Source organism: Microtus pennsylvanicus, chromosome 11 (genome assembly GCF_037038515.1).
Source record: "Microtus pennsylvanicus isolate mMicPen1 chromosome 11, mMicPen1.hap1, whole genome shotgun sequence".
In the NCBI taxonomy this organism is placed as follows: Eukaryota; Metazoa; Chordata; class Mammalia; order Rodentia; family Cricetidae; genus Microtus; species Microtus pennsylvanicus.
Genome location: NC_134589.1, coordinates 66,811,485 through 66,823,517, shown reverse-complemented (window position 1 = coordinate 66,823,517; position 12,033 = coordinate 66,811,485). Strand labels below are relative to the sequence as shown.

The 12,033-nt window shown below is 35.9% G+C and overlaps 1 protein-coding gene across 11 annotated transcripts in view; it reads left to right on the top strand.

Annotated features, from left to right (window-relative positions):
- Window positions 1-12,033, top strand: part of Rapgef6 (Rap guanine nucleotide exchange factor 6) — a 173,726-nt gene that overhangs the window by 66,794 nt on the left and 94,899 nt on the right. The gene's annotated exons all lie outside the window — the stretch shown is intronic.

Below are 12,033 nucleotides of genomic sequence, written 5' to 3'. Positions count from 1 at the left end.
GTCTGGAAGTATGCCTGTGTGCAATCTGCATGCCTGTGCACTGCATGTGTGCCTGGAGTCAAGGGAGACCAAAAGAGGATAATAGAAACCCTGGAAGAGCAAGAGCAAACAGTGCTTTTAAGCACTCAGCCATCTCTCCATACCTTAAATATTTAAGTTTAAAATTGTAGAACACAAGGACGTCCAGCAAAGGAAGGTCTTTAGGATTCTAAACAGATCTGATCAGAAAATATCTTCATCATGCCATTTTGTATTTGTTCAAACAAATAAACAAGAATTCTACATACAGTAACAAAAAAGTGTCACATAACACTAAAGGGCACTTTATTAGGACAACACAGATTTCTTAGCAGAATTTTTACAGCCCAGTCCAGGATGTCATGGCATACTTCAAGTACTGAAAGAGATTAGTGGCCATTTGAGAATATTAGTCTCAGTAGAGCTCTTCTGAAGAAATTAAGGCAAAAGAAGTCATCATAAGACTAGCCTCATAAAAAATACTCAGGGACACCCTTGAGGAGTACAAGACAGATCACCACCATCAGTGAAACGTAAAGTGTAAACTCAAAAGAAATAAAACAAGAATGAGAAAGCAATGTAACCTTAAAATACAGTAAACTATATAGATCAACAACAGGAAAAGAATAATCAAAACGATGAAAGACTGAGCATGTTCAGTATCAGACACCACACTTAGCATATGTTTGGCCCTGGGTCCAAGATCCTCAGCCCCAAATAAACAATGAGAAGAAAATTAATAAATGATAGGAATATGCCTTTGTCAATAGTAATCTTGTGTATAAATAAATTCAATTAAAAGATACAATTGGTGAAATATATATGTATGTGTGTATGTATATATGTATGTATGTATGTATGTATGTGTGGAGAGAGAGCAAGCGCGCGAGTGAGCCAACAGTATGGGACCTTCAGAAATGACACACACAGAATGAGGTGACAGGCTAGACAAGGCAGCCCGTGTAAACAGAACCAAAAGCAGGCAGATACAGAGACACTTGTACCTGAAAACAGACTAAGAATTAGAAATTGATACAACTGTATAGAATCAAACAATAGAGATGGAGCCAGCACTAGAGCATTTGAAGGGGAAAAAAATAAAACCCCTTAAAACAAGTGAAAACAATTTAACAAAACTTACAGAATATAGCAAAAGCAGTACTAAGAATTTTTTATCAATTAATACCGACAGCAAAGACTAGAATATCAAATAATGTAATGATGCACCTCAATGACCTACATAAGAAAACCTAAACCAAAACCAAAATAAATGAAACAAAAAGAAACAGCAAAGAGTGGAGATAATAATACAATCAAGTGCGGAGGGAGATGACTGCAACTATGTACTCCAAGCTAGATGATTAGTGAGTTTCTGGAAATTTTCCAGGCTCTACCTCCCATTTTACTATAGGAGCACTAAGATTAACAGAAGTTTATCGCTGCCCATGGTTTATAAGGGACATCTAGGGAATTAAATTCAAACAAAGTCATATTTGTTCATTTGTTTGCTTTTCTCCTTCAAATACAAAATCGACAAAACTTTTCTAAAGGGGAGGAGAGCAGAATAGTGAAACTGCCTCAGAAACTAAGTAAAAAGAAGCCAAGGATGTAGCTTAGTGGGGAGAACTTGAATTCAATATGAAAAACTTAGTAATAAAAGGGAGTAAGGGAGGGAATTAGCAAACCAAGTTTGGTGGTGCACACCTTTAATCCCAGTACTGTGATCTCTGTGAGTCTGAAATCAGGCTGGTATATACATAGTGCGACTCACAGGAGCAAACATATAATCCCAGCACTGGGAAGGTGAAGACAGAATAATCTCTGAGGTTTACTGACCAGCCAGCCTTGCCTACTTGGTGAGTTTCAAACCAACAAGAGATCCTATCTTCAAAAAAGACAGTTAAGAGGGTCCGAGGAACAGCATCTGAGTTTGTTTTCTGGCCTCCACATGTATACACATATGTGTATACACACGCAACTAAGAAAGCAAACAGGGCTGGAGAGATGGCTCAGAGGCTAAGAGCACTGATTGCTCTTCCAGAGGTCCTGAGTTCAATTCCCAGCAACCACATGGTGGCTCACAACCATCTATAATGAGATCTGGTGCCCTCTTCTGGCATACAAACATACATGGAAGGAATGTTGTATACATAATAAATAAATAAATCTTTTTTAAAAAAAAAGAAAGCAAACAAAATATATTACAGTAGAACAAAATATAAACATCCTCTAGTCCTCTTTGTAAATTTGGTAAAACCCAACACTGATTCTTGATAAAAGCCTGGTCAGTTATGGAGAAGGTTCACACACAATAGACCCATACCAACAGGATGCTGAAAGGGGGACGCTGAAAGTACATCCTCCATGTCTGACCATGTCCACTTTTACTGCTTATTTATTATAAAGTTGATGGAAGTTTTAGTCAAGAAAACTAAAAGGTAGTAATAAAAGTATTACAAATAGGGAAGAGAGAAAGGGATAACAGATGATCTGATTTTCTACAAAAAAAAACCCAACACCGAGGAGGTAGAAATAAGCAGATCCTGGTCTCCAGGACTCCCAAGCCAGCCAGTCTATACCCTACTTAGCAAGTTCCAAGCCTGTGAAATATTTTCAAAACAGGTGGACAGCACCTAAGAACAATATCTGAGGTTATTTTCTAACTATCACATATATATGACACCACACACACAAGAATAAAGTTATATTGTTTGCAGAAAACTGATGCAACTGGAGAATTCATATTAATTAAGCAAATTAATCCAGTCACAAATATGTGTTTTATCTCATTTGTGTTTGTTAGATTTTATATAAAACCACATAAAACCAGATGTGTGTATATGTGTGTTCACATATGTATGAATATAATACATGATTACAGTAGAAATGCAATTGTCTAGGGAGGAGGTAAGAAAAGAGCCATTAGAGGGAATGAACTTAAGCAAAATATGCTCAACATACAATATGTACCTATACAAAAATGTACCAAATTTAATTGTTAAGTTTGGGTGGTTTTTGTTTGTTTTGGTTTGGTTTGGTTTGGTTTTCAAGACAGGGTTTCTTTGTGTTGCCTTGGGTGTCCTGGAACTTGCTCAGTAGACCAGGCTAGCCTTGAACTCACAGAGATCCACCTGCCTCTGTCTCCCAAATGCTGGGATTAAAGGCGTGCACCACCACTGCCTGGTATGGTTGCTTCTTTGAGAAAACTTATAAATAAATTCATGAGACTGCAAGTTTTTAAAAAAGAAAAATTCAGTATTAGTTTCTCTGAAAGCATTTACTGTTGGTATAGCCACTGTAAAGTCTTTTATTTCCTTTGTCTTACTGTCAGGAATTCATAGAAAAAAATTGCTGAATTGCTTTTTAGTCTTTGTTTGCTATGTAGCTCTGGCTGGCCTGGAACTCATGTGTGTACCAGGCTGGTTGTGAACTCACAGAAATTCACCCACCTGCATTTTGATAGTCTCTTTTTTTTAGTTTGCAAACCTATTATCAATTTTTTCTTGATGGCGTGCTAAAGGCATAAAATTCTTAAAGTTGTACAGAATACTTTACCACTGTTTTCTTTATCACACTTAATGTTTAGTGCATAACCCGTATGTACATCATGATTTTGTGAGTATTAAAGATTTTACATAGATTTTTAAGTTTTTCTAACTAAATAGTTAGAATAATTGCCAAAGAGGTGGGAATATATCTCAGTGGTAAAGTTCTTGCCTAGCATGCATTAAGGCCCTAGATTTAATTTGCATACATGTACATGGGTTCACACACACAAAACAGAATAACTGAAAAAAATGTCTTGTTCATTTAGAATATTTTAGAGTTTATTAACTATACAAAATAGTTTTATTGTGATGTCTTAATGCATACATAAATGTATTGTAATGTTATTCAAGCTTCCAATGGCAGTCATAACCTCAATGTGAAAATATTTTAATGTCAAAAGAGTGTAGTGCTAATGGTTGAGCTCAACACCTCACACTTCACAGCTGCCCTGCATACTCAGCCTTCATCTTACATTTGAGACAGGGTCTCAGAAGCTGCCCAGGCTGTGCTTGAATTCAGTCTGTAGCCAGGTCAGAGTCAAAACTTGCAGTCTCAACCTCCCAAACAGCTTTTGTTATGGTCTGTGCCTTCAGATTCCATTCTAGTATTGGTATCTTTAAAACCTCAGTCTTTGTAACAGTTTGTGTCTTTTTAACTTTATTGAACTGTAACTAGTACATGATGCATACTTAAGTACACAATTTGATATAATACACATGTAGGCGGAGGCTGCTCTTTCACTCCCAGCTGCCCTGACCCGAAAAATCACACAAATTGTATTAACTACAACACTGCTCAGCCAGTAGCTTAGGCACATTTTTAGCTAACTCTTACATTTAACTCATTTCTATTAATCTGTATATTGCCACAAGACTGTGGCATACCCTTCAGGTTCTGGTTGGTGGCTTCTGTCTTTCTGGTTTGGAAACTACATGGTGTCTCCTTGACTCCTCCTACTTTCTCTCATATCTCTGTTCAGATTTCACGCCTGGCATAGGCCCAACACAAGTTCTTTATTAACCAATGGTAAGAAAACATATCCACAGCATACAGAGGGGAATTCTACATCATACACAGGCCTTTATGCAGTCAGCATGATCAAGATCAGGATTACTCCCAAATTATTCTTTATCTCCCTATGTAATCCATCCTTTCCTAAATCAATGTCTATAAGCAGCCACCAGTCCTCTTTCTCTCAGTATTAATTAATTTTATTTTCTAAAATTATTTGATTTCATGTTACATTATTCTTTGTGCCTGTCATCTTATACTTGTTTTAGTGATTATGAGATGTATCCATATTATGTATTTATTATTCCTCCACCTATTTTGCTGAACAATAATACTCCATTATTTCAGCAGGCCACAGTTTAGTTCATTTTCTACCTATTGGTATTTAATTGTTTTATTTGGGGGGCAGTTATGAACATTTGTGTATATATCTTTATTGATACATTTATTTTCAGTTTCCTTAAGTTAATACTCAGGAGTAGGTGACTAGAGCATATATTAAATATTATGTTTAACATCATTTAAAACAAAACCAGGAACCTCTTTTTCTCTGGTGCCTGCAGTCTCTCCATTCTTTGTTGTATTCTTTCCCATTGTCTAAGAGGAAAAAGTAACTTGTTCCTCCTCCTTAGCAGCACTTGATATGGCCAGATTGTACTAGCACTGCTTAGAAATTCTAATACTTATGTACACTGTGGTTTAAGGGTTTTTTTGTTTTGGTTTGGTTTTTCAAGACAGGGTTTCTCTGTAGCTTTGGAGCCTAACCTGGAACTAACTCTTGTTCAAGGCTGACCTTGACCAGGCTGACCTTGAACTCACAGAGATGCACCACTGCCCAGCTTAGTTTTAAGATTTTTAAGTATTCCTATTGCCATGGGATATTCAGTGTGTTTTAGTACTTTACAGTCATTTGTACATTGTTAAATCTTCTCAGACCATGAACCTTTGAGGAGGGTTAGAAAGAGCACAAAGATATTTATAAAAAATATTTAATGAATAAAATCTGTAATTAAGCCACATAGAGTCCCACATCTGGATGAGCCAGTTCTCCCTCTGCTAACTATGAGGGCATAGGTCTTCTAAATCCTTTGTGCTTTGGTTGCTTTGCCACTAAATCAGTGGCACTAACACTTTGCCTGCCTGTCCCCTTGGAACATAAGTGCACACTTGTTGCCTAATTCTTGCTACCTCTAGATTTTTCCCATCAATTGTTTAAAATAGGTTCCTCTTTCAGTTTCTCTGTGTCATTACTCTAGCTACTCACTTTGTTGTGACAGGTCTTGTTATGTAACTTGGGTTATTTTTGAACTCATGATGCTCCTGCCTCATCCATGTGCCACTCTACCTTAATTTTCTTCATAGGACTATTACACCACTACCCAAGCTCACTGTGCAAACTGTTTTCATTTAACTGGGAACATTTTTTAAGCTGAAAAGTATTATATAATCTCTTATAAAGACATATGTACTTAGTCATTACTGTATTTGATTTTAAAACTGTTCTGAGCTTGCTCCCCTACTGCTAGCCCTATTCTCCACATTCTCCCACCCCCTGCCACCAACTGGCCTATTAACTTTGCTTTTGTAAATTCTAGATGGAGTTCTAACAGTGTCCTTCTTTTAAATTCTTAATTCTTTTTGTGGTTTACCACAATCTGTCAGAGAAGTTGCAGTGATCCAACATATGAGGACATGCATAGTCTAGACCTGTCTGTCCTGTAGAACTTGCTATGATACAAGTGCCTTACATTGATGCTTCTCAGATTCGTAGTAGCCACCCACATGTGGTCCATGAGCACTTAAAGTGTGACTAATGTAGCTCAGTGTCTAAAGTTTTAACTATATTTAGTTTTGAATAAATACAAGTAACTAAATAGATACATGGTAGCTAGTAGCTACCAAATTGAACAGCACAAGTCCTCATCTCTCCAGTTTTGTCTTTACTTTTTATGTATCTCTTATGTTTTAACCATACCAGATTGTTGGTTCTTAAAAAGGCCATGTTTTTTATATAAATCTCTTGTATTAGTCATTTTACTTTAGATTTCCCTTTATTTTTTGATATTTTTACCTAAAAACTAATCTTCAGGACTCAATTCCATATCTTCTTCTTTTTGGAAAGGATAGGCCTGCACCTGTGCTTTTAGAACATCCCATCAAATGTGTGTATTTACTCTTTATATTACATTGCACTTGACTTAAAAGTGAGAGCCTCATTGTATCCTCAGAGGACTTGCTTGTCTCAGTAACAACATCTGTACTTAGATAAGTATGCTTAGCTTTATTCTGTGAGCTTTATTTTGTTCTGTATGTTTTTTGATTTGTGGGGTTTGTTGGTGGTGTTTTAATTCTGGGGTTATTGGTATGTTTGGATTGATAACTTATAGGCTTATTAAAGGACTTTGCATGGTGTCTGGTAGTCTGTAAAACACTCTATTGCGAACACTTTCCTAAATGCATTAAAATAAATGAAGTTAAATATGCTAACAGATGAAAATAAGTATAAGTTAACTTGACATTAGTGTGCACAGCAATCCCACTACTCCTGCCAAATACAGTATGGCAGTAGCTTCTTTATTTGCAGACATAACCTTTCCATTCATTTTTGGGTTTTTTGTTTGTTTGTTTGTTTAAACTGAATCTTAATGTTCATAGCCATCCCTTATTTGCAGTGAATAGCTTAGTGCCACTTATTTCAGAGGATTCTTTGCAAAAATCTTGATTTAGGCCTGTTGCTTCTGTGCACCACATTGCTCTCATTTGGTGCTTGTCTTCCTCCTTCAAGTGTATTGCCTTCTCATCTTAACCTCAATATCACCATGGATTTTTGCAGTTTGAGGTGTATTAGCAAGCAGTACAAATTCTTCTTTGCCTTTCTCCATTTCACAGGTAGATTAATTTCTTAAGATGTTTTTAACCTCCAAGTAGGATTTACTTGAACTTGAGGTTGGTGATATGGCTCAGCCTGAATCAGCTATATTCCCATGAGGGAAGGGGAGAGCAGACTTACGGATTGGAGAGAGAGTTCAGTGGTGAAGAGCTCCAGCTGCTCTTCTAGAAGAGCTGGACTCAGCTCCCAGCACCCACGTGGTGGTTCACAAGTGTCCATAGCTCCAGTTCCAGGGGATCTGAGACTCTGCAGCTCCTCTTAAACCCTACTTAACAACTCAGAATGCTGTGTACAAGGGTTGTAATTTTTCTGGTACTTTCTACCTTAAAAAGTTTCACAGAGTGCGCTCTCTCTCTCTCTCTCTCTCTCTCTCTCTCTCTCTCTCTCTCTCTCTCTCTCTCTCTCTCTCTCAATCTCTCTCAATCTCTCTCAATCTCTCTCTCTCTCTCCCCACCCCCCCAGCCCCCTACTGTCTGTATCTCCTAGTAAAATCTGGTTCACTGTCCTTCTGGAAAGTAACAAAGTTCTTGATAGTAAGTGCTTATACCTAACTGCATGGCTGTGAGTCCACAGATAAAAAGTACTGGATTGATACAGTTGACATTAAAAGTGAAAGAAATATCAGAGTTTTAAAGAGTTGTTAAAGTTTTGGTAAAAATATATGCTTTTTATAGAAATGTAACATATAGAAAAATATTAAAGAAATTAAGGCAAGGTCCTCAGAGCTGGAAATAGTATTGGCAGTAACTTTCAAAGGAATGTTTATTTGCACAGACCTTTATTTGGGTGATGCTAACTACTTATATATCCTGCCTTTTTGTCAATTAAAACATTTCCAAAATATCATTTTAGCGTTCATACTGTGCTACATCTTTGCCTCTTCTAGTTTTACTTCTGTTGGCAAACAGCTTTTATGTATAAATTTGTAAATGACTGGTTATTTCCTTGCTGAGTTAAAAGAATGAAAATTACTTTTTGTATAAATATTGATAACTCCTCAGTAGTCATATTTTGTTTTTTGTTTTAATTCAATGAATATGAACTTTAGTAGTGTCGAAAGGAAGACAGCCAGGCATACTGTGTCTTCTGAGGCAGTTCTTGCTTCTCTAAGGATGACACTAACTCGTGTGGATGTGCTCAGGGACCCAGAATGAGAAAGAGTATCATACTTGTGACTGTTTGCACAGCAATTGCTAAAGAAAACTCTTTGGATAATTGTCTAAACTAACTCAAGTATTATTGCATGTCAGCAGTCTAAGGATAATTTGTGACAGCATTCCAGGTAGACAAGTATAACAACTCCTTAAATGCAGACAAATTATCATTGATTATTACTGCTTTTTAGATTGATCTGTTCTCTGTTCACTCAGAACTATGCTCTATATTCAATTTTCACAGTATTATAAAATGACATATTTAAATTAGAGATAATAGTGTGATCAGGTTCAGTTAAAGTATTCTTAGCAGTTTAATTTTAAAAAATGAGATTTTATTTTCTTTTGTTTATGGATTTTTAAATTACTAGATTTTGTTTTTTAAAAGAAATACTGTCGTAAAACTATGCTCCTAATGATATATACTTGGCTGAATTCTGTGTGCAAAATGTATTCCTTCCTCTGTATATAAAAAATGCCTGGTTACAGCTGCCTTGGGTAGGCAAAGTAGAAGCATGGTGGTGCCTTTTATTGTTCCTTCAGTTTCACTGATTCTAATTATAGAAGCTTACATCACCTTCGTTGATGATAACAGCTTTCCTCTCTCTTCTTGCTCTTTCTTCCTCAATCACTCCCTAAGGATATATCATATTTCATAGTGCATATGGACTTCTTGTGGTTTTGACAAAGATTTTTGATAGCAGGCATGCAGGCAATCAGTGAACACATCAGTGTGCTGAAGAATACTGCTTCTTATAAAAGAGCAGAAGGAAAGCTTTGTTACTCTGACTTCCTTTGGTACTTGCTTCCCTAGGAATGATGAGGAGTAGATAAGACAAGCAGCTTGAAGGCAGAAATTACTCAGGGGCAATATAATTAGAGTTAACCATGTTTGATAACTACAGATTCATTCCTCTAAGGCATGGGAAGGAAAGAGGGTGGGACAGCATGTGGTCACCTTACAGAAGCTGGTATGAATCACTGATTTATTTTTCAGTATTGAACTGCTTCAGTAGGATTTATTCTGAAAATCAGTATGTTTAACAGTATATGTTTCAAAGACCAAATGCTTACATAAAATGGAGAAATGACTGTTATTTTGTAAATGACAGTTTTACTTTTATTCTTCTCTTTTTGCATTTCGCATCTCTAAATAGAGCTTGTACCATTTCACTGTGCAGATTGGGGGGTGGATTGCATGCCTGAAATTAGTGAAAATCTAGTTTTGTTTTTTATACTGCCTTATAGGTGTGTTAGCTTTCCTTTGTTTATGATTTCTGCTTTGTATTAGTGTCATCAGTAGTTGAAATAAAGAGGAAGCATGTTTATAGCGTTAACTATTAGAGCCTTATCTTTTGTTTTCTCTGTAGCATAATTTTAATATTCTAGTTTATATTTTGTTTATAAATTATATATACAAATAGCATATTTTAGTAACTAAATTATTCACATATTTATTTTTAAAACTTCTATAATTATTGAAAGTTTTTTTGATCTCACAGTAGTCAAATTCTCCTTTTAAAGCTAAAAATTTTGTCTGTATAACTTAACATACTGGCATTTCATATGCAGGGGAAGTGTGTTCTTCAGTGCTTAGCCTGTAGTGATGATTCTAAACTGTATCAATCACAACTCCATCCTTTGTTGCCCTGACCTCACTTGATAATTAGGTGCAATCATGATAATTTTTAAACTTGATGATCATGAAAAACAATTGATTCACATAATCATTTATTTTGGTTTTTTAACAAATTACTGACCTCGTTTCTATCAGTAATTAAAGGGTTAGTGATTGTATGTTGAAGGGACAGTAGAGGGGAGTATCATGACACTGCTTGTAGAGTTTGCATGCTGAGTGTGGTTTGGACTGTGGATTTCTTTTGGTATTGTCACCCCCATGAGATTTTGCATGATAGGTTTACCATACTGGTTTCTGGAACAGCAAATACTGTGAGATAATTGGTATAACAAGATGATGTCATCTTTACTTATAAGCCAGCCAAACTGGGGAGGGAGGAGAGAAAAAATATCTTGATCCTTTATTGGGGTTGATGCATATCCAGTAGGTCTGACATATGGCGTTAGTGGATTGTATTTCACTCCCGGAGCAGTAGCTAAAAGATGACTGTCTCCTTGCCCAGCTTGAGGCCTTCCATTGTGTCAAAGGTATCAGCACAATTTATAAAAGGAACAAGGAGCCACTGCAGATTTTGCTTTTGATTGCCTGTCATTTATCCTAACACCACATACATAAATATATAATCTGGCACTATAATTAAAATATTTCTTGGGTCCTGTTGATTAATTTTTGTTTAGTAATATTTCTTTAGAACATGTCTCTTTAGCAAAAAAATTATTTATCCACATTTTTCTATTTAGAAAGTAAATGTTTTTCATTTGTACTTAAAAGTTTTTTTAATTCCAACTTATTGTTTATATTCATTAAATTGGAAAAATAGCTTTAGTTCTTGAAAAATCAATCTGTCCAAATATTAAATGGCTTACCTTCAGGAAACTAGTGCTTATTTGAATTTTTCGGAACAAATTTTACATTTGGTTGTAAATTTTGTGAGAAAGGTTTGGGTTTTTGAAGAAAACATAATTCATGAGCTTTTAAGCAATCATATTTTGCAAACATGGCAGTATACTCAAAATAATAGCATCTCTATGTTAAATTCTAGTTGTATAAGGGGCAGCATATTTCAGGTTGGGAGCATAGTGTCATTTTGAAAGTCAGAAACTTCACCTGAGGAAATTGAGGAAGTGTGTGTGTGTGCGCGCACATAATGTATATAAAGAAAGAGAGTTGTATTACTTTTATCATTGACTGCTAGTCTCACAGTTTTGCTGCCTGGAGGTATACATTACTGTACTTTGGAAATGGAGTTTAGCCGTTGGGAAGCAGCATTAGGAGATGATCTGCTGGGTGGGTGTATGTGCAGTAGGTGCCCTGTAGTGGAAGCATAAAGGAAAGGGTGAGTTCTCAGAGTGGTGTGTTTTTCTTATTGAGGAGGGTGTGGCAAAATGTTTTAAGCTTTAAAGAAAAAATTATGATAGCTTCCTTTTAGTCCACACTCTTATCAGAAGCAGGTTTAACTGTTTCTTTTTCTGATTCATTTTATGTTTTTCTGGCTGTCTCTTTCTAGGAATTGCACATTGGGCTGCAGTGAAGTACCATATAGTATAGATTATTCTTCATCAGAGAAATTTGGTACACGTTGTGCCTCTCTGGTTTTTCCCAGCTTGCAGAGGATTGTTTTTATTTAAAGCTGTTTACGTATAAATCTTAGTGCCTGTTTTGTTTTTAATGCTAATTTAGTGTCAGCTTGAAGGTTAAACCTTCAGAATATTCATTCAATAAATAACAAGTTTTATGCAGAAACCCATGAATTTGTGGTATTAAAATCACTT